The following is a 6,073-nucleotide window of genomic DNA, read 5'->3' on the forward strand; positions in this document are numbered from 1 at the left end:
GGTAGACCCAACACGTGGATACTTCATTCTTCCCTTGAATAGGGAATGAAATATCCATGGAAGGAGTTGCAGAGACAAATTTTGGAGCCAAGAATAAAGGATGGACCACCCAGAGACTGCTGCACCTGGGGATCCATCCCGTAATCAGCCCCCAAACTCAGATACTATTGCATACACCAGCAAGATTTTTCTGAAAGGACCCTGATATAGCTTTCTCTTGTGAGTCTTTGCCAGTGAATGGCAAATACAGAAGTGGATGCTCACAGTCAGCTATTGGATGGAACACAGGGCCCCCAATGAAGGAGATAGAGAAAGTACCCAAGGAGCTGAAGAGGTCTGCAACCCTATAGGTGGAACAACAATATGAACTAACCAGTACCCCCTGAGCTTGTGTCTCTAGCTGCATATGTAGCAGAAGATGGCCTAGTCAGCCATCATTGGGAAGAGAGGACCCTTGGTCTAGCAAACTCTATATGCCCCAGTACAGGTGAATGCCAGGACCAAGAATTGGGAATGAGTTGGTAGGGAAGCAAGGTGGGGGAGGATATAGGGGACTTTTGAGATAGCATTTGAAATGTAAATGAAGAAAATATCTAATAAAATAAGAACTATTAAAAAAAAAAAAAAAAGAACTATTCAAAGAATCAACCAAACCAGGAGCTGGTTTTTTGAAAAAATCAGTAAGCTAGATAAACCCTTAGCCAGACTAACTAGATTGCACAGGAGCAGTATCATAATTAATAAAATCAAAAATGAAAAGGGAGATATAACAACAGAACATTAGGAAATCCAAAACATCATCAGATCCTACTACAAAAGGCTATACTCAACAAAACTGGAACATCTGGATGAAGTAGACATTTTCCAAGACAGATGCCAGGTCTCAAAGTTAAATAGGTATCAGATTAACAATCTAAACAGTTCCATTTCCCCTAAAGAAAAAGAAGCAGTTATTAATATTTTCCTAACCAAAACAAACAAACAAACAAACAAACCAGGAACAGATGGGTTTAGTGCAGAGTTCTATTACACCTTCAAAGAAGACTTAATTCCAATAGTCCTCAAACTATGTCACAAAATAGAAGCAGAAGGTACTCTATCCATTCCATTCTCTGAAGCTACAATTACTCTTATACCTATACTACACAAAGACCCCAAACAGAAAGAATTTCAGACCAACATCCCTTATGAATATCGATTCAAAAATACTGAATAAAATTCTCACAAACCAAGTCCAAGAACATATCCAAACGATCATCCATCATGATCAAGTAGGCTTCATCCCAGGGATGCAGAGATGGTTTAATATATGGAAATCCATCAATGTAATCTACTATATAAACAAACACAAAGACAAAAATCACATGATCATCTCATTAGAATCTGAGAAAACATTTGACAAAATCCAACACCCATTTATGGTAAAAGTCTTGGAAAGATCAGGAATTCAAGACCCATACCTAAATATAATAAAAGCAATACACAGCAAAACAGTAACCAACAACAAACTAAATGGAGAGAGAATTGAAGCAGTCCCACTAAAATCAGGGACTAGACAAGGCTGTCCACTTTCTCCCTACCTATTCAATATGGTACTTGAAGTACTTGAAGTCCTAGCCAGATCAATTAGACAATAAAAGGAGATCAAAGGGATACAAATTGGAAAGGAAAAAGTCAAAATATCACTATTTGCCGATGATATGATAGAATATATAAGTGACCTTAAAAATTCCACTAGAGAACTCCTAAACCTGAGAAACAGCTTCAGTGAAGTAACTGGATATAAAATTAACTCAAACAAATAAGTGGACTTTCTCTACACAAAGGATAAACATGCTGAGAAAGAAATTAGAGAAAAAATGCCCTTCACAATAGTCACAAATAATATAAAATACCTTGGTGTGACTTTAAGGAAGTGAAAGATATGTATGATAAGAACTTCAAGTCTCTGTAGAAAGAAATCAAAGAAGATCTCAGAAGATGGAAAGATCTCCATTACTCATGGATTGGCAGGATTAATATAGTCAAAATGGCTATCCTGCTGAAAGCAATCTAGAGATTCAATGCAATCCCCACCAAAATTCCAAATCAATTCTTCACTGAGTTAGAAAGGACAATTTGCAAATTCATCTGGAAAAATAAAAAACCTAGGATAGCAAAAACCATTCTCAACAATAAAAGAACCTCTGGTGGAGTCACCATGCCTGACCTCAAGCTATACTACAGAGCAATTGTGATAAAAACTGCATGGTACTGGTACAGCGACAGACAAGTAGATCAATGGAATAGAATTGAAGACCCAGAAATGAACCCACATACCTATGGTTACTTGATCTTTGAAAAGGGAGCTAAAACCATCCAGTGAAAAAAGACAGCATTTTCAACAAATGGTGCTGGCACAACTGGCAGCTATTATGTAGAAGAATGAGAATTGATCCATTCTTTTCTCCTTGTATAAAGGTCAAGTCTAAGTGGATCAAGGACCTCCACAAAAAATTAGAGACACTGAAACTTATAGAGGATAAAGTGGGGTAAAGCCTGGAAGATCCATCAATTCCTCTACTGAAATTTGCACTTACATTAAATAATTTTGTTAGATTTGCTGAAAGCCCAAGGTAACAATTCAAAATTAAGAACCATTTTTTTTTTTTTTTTTGGTTTTTCGAGACAGGGTTTCTCTGTATAGCTCTGGCTGTCCTGGAACTCACTTGGTAGACCAGGCTAGCCTCGAACTCAGAAATCTGCCTGCCTCTGCCTCCCGAGTGCTGGGATAAGAACCATTTTTTTTAAAAGATACTACTAGAGGAAAGATAAACTATAGTATTGACAATTGCTTTTCTTACTAGAATCTTGCTCTGGATTCTCCGTGGTGTCCCAGTCTTTGGGATTTCCTATGAAAGAATTCAGATGAAACAGACTGCATGGTATAAAACAGATAGAATTGCTTACAGAGTAAAGTGGAACACGGAACACTCTTGAGAGGTGAGAGTGGCCAGTGGTCAGTAGCCAAGTGATCACTGTGTTGACCTGTATTTTCGGCAAGGCTTATATATTATTTCTACATTCTCTAGAATAGACAGTTTCCCCTGAAGGATGTTTTCATATTCTGATGCCTGACAGGCCATTTCAAGTAACATTGTTTTTTTCAAGGGGAGTCTCTAGCCCAGGATTTTTCTTGAACTCTTTATGTAGCTAAAGCTAGACTCAGGAATTCTGATTCTTCTGCCTCTATCTTGTGAATACTGAGATTATATGAATGTACTAGAACCCCCTGTTCATATGTTGGTAAGTAGTCAAACCCAGTTCTTTGTGGGTATTTTGCAAATACTTTTTCAACTAAACTATATCTCAAGCCCATTTGGGTGGTAACATTTTAAAAGATTTATTTATTTTGTTTTATGTGTATGAGTATTTTACCTGCATATATACCTGTGTACCACATGTATGTCTGGTGCCCACAGAGAATAGAAGAAGAGATTGGATGCCTGAAACTGGAATTATGGATGGTTATGAATCATCACCTGGATGCTGGGAACTGAATCTAATTCATCTGCAGGAACAAGTGCCACCTCCTGGTTCATGCTTATTTATTCATTTATTTTATTTTTTCTGTCGCATATTGCATTCAGACTGCAGGTTCCCCTCTCTCCCCTCCCTCCAACACCCTGCTATAAGTGACCCCCTTCTTTATCATATCTACCCCCTTTCTCCCCTCAGAGAAGAGCAGGCTTCCTAGGGACATCAACTAAAAATTTCATAAAAACCTAAAATAAGACCAGGCAAATAGGCACATACTACCACATCAAGGCTGAACAAGGCAACCCAGTAGGAGGAAAAGGGTCCCATAAACAGGCAAAAGTGTCAGAGACCATCTTTGGTCCTACTTTGAATATTCCCACAAGAACACTCATCAGCTCAGCTAACACACACACACACACACACACACACACACACACACACACACACACACACATATAAGCCATAGGTCAAACCTCTACAGGTTCCTTGATCTCTGAGAGTCCCTGTGAGCCCCAGTCAGTTGATTTTGTGGGCCCAGTTCTTATACTGTGCTTCTGGCCTCTCTGGTCTCTCCAATACTTCTTTCCTTCCTCTGAAGGCAGAATTTCACAAACTCTGCCTGTTTGGCTGTGGGACTCTGTATCTGCTCCCATCAGTTGCTGGATGAAGTCTTTTTGGCCTCTTGGATGATTACTTTGCTAGAGTCCAGTCCCTGCACACTCTGCAGGCAGGACAATCTGTAGGTTTAAGGTTTTGTGACTGGATTGGTATCTAACCCCCTCCACTTGAGGTCTTGCCTGCTTACAGAAAATGGCCAGTTCATGCCCTGTGTCTTCCATTACTAGGAGTCTTTGTAGGTTATTCTCATAATTGAAGTTTCCATTGCACCTTTCCCCAGAAATGCACCACAATTACAGTTGTTTTTCCAAGTATTTTCTCCATCCATACACTTGACCCTTCCTGTTCCCAACTTCACCTGCTCCCAGTCCACCTTCAAAATCTATTCCATTTTCCCTTCCCCAGGAGATCCTTTCTTTCCCGCTTAAACCTTCCTTGTTGCTTAGTCTCTCTGGGTGTGTGAACTGTAGCATGATTATCTTTTACTTTATAGCTATTATCTACCTATAAGTGAGTACATATCATATTTATCTTTCCAGATCTAGGTTACTTCACTTGGGATTTTTTTTTTTTTAGTTCCATCCATTTGTCTGCAAATTTAATGATGTCTTTGTTTTTAACAGTTGAGTCATACTTCATTGTGTAAATTTTCTATGTGTATTCTTTGGTAGGAGAATGTTCATTCCTACTTCAAGGATGTTTGTTCAACTATGTTCATAGCAGCTTTACTCATAGTAACCCAAAACTAGGAGCAATCTAGATGTCCCAAGACAAGTATGCTTAACAGCACCTGAAATATTTCTTAAGGAAAGGGATAATGGTAAATCTTTTTACTTTATCAGAAAGTCTCCATCTAATCTAGAATACTCTTATGAGCTTCTGGGCAGTTTACATTGTATATTTCCATCTGTGGCCAGATATATGATTCAGATCCCATTCTTTTGAACAGAAATTACAGTCCTACAATTTCAGATCCTGTTTTGTTTTGTTTCGTTTTGTTTTGTTTTGAAGCTGGTGATTAATGACAAGGGTCCACCCCAAGTGACCTTCAAGTTGGGTAATATCTAATGAGGATCAGAGAACTTTGAGTCTTGATTTAGTTTAATGGAAAATGTTGTTTGTAATGGCTAATCTTCATTGTCAAGTTGTCATATCCAGGAAATAAGAAGATCAATTGAGGAGTTGCCTCCATTAAATTGGCCTATGGGAATGGCAGTGGAAACTTTTCTTAATTAATACATGATATAAAAGGGTGTAGTCAAAATGGCTATCCTGCCCAAAGCAATCTAGAGATTCAATGCAATCCCCATCAAAATTCCAACTCAGTTCTTCACTGAGTTAGAAAGGACAATTTGCAAATTCATCTGGAATAACAAAAAACCTAGGATAGCAAAAACCATTCTCAACATTAAAAGAACCTCTGGTGGAATCACCATGCCTGACCTCAAGCTGTATTACAGAACAATTATGATAAAAACTGCATGGTACTGTTACAGCAACAGACAGGTAGATCAATGGAATAGAATTGAAGACCCAGAAATGAACCCACCTACCTATGGTCACTTGATCTTTGACAAGGGAGCTAAAACCATCCAGTAGAAAAAAGACAGCATTTTCAACAAATGGTGCTGGCTCAACTGGTGGTTGTCAAGTGGAAGAATGCAAATTCATCCATTCTTTTCTCCTTGTACAAAGCTCAAGTATAAGTGGATCAAAGACCTTCATATAAAACCAGAGACACTGCAACTTATAGAGGAGGAAGTGGGGAAAATCCTCGAAGATATGAGCACAGGGAAATAATTCCTGATCAGAACACCAATGGCTTGTATTGTAAGATCAGGTATCTATAAATGGGACCTCATAAAATTGCAAAGCTTCTGTAAATCAAAGACACGGTCAGTTAGACAAAATGGCAACCAACAGATTAGGAAAAGAT

This window comes from Mus pahari, chromosome 7 (assembly GCF_900095145.1).
Source record: "Mus pahari chromosome 7, PAHARI_EIJ_v1.1, whole genome shotgun sequence".
NCBI classification, from domain to species: Eukaryota; Metazoa; Chordata; class Mammalia; order Rodentia; family Muridae; genus Mus; species Mus pahari.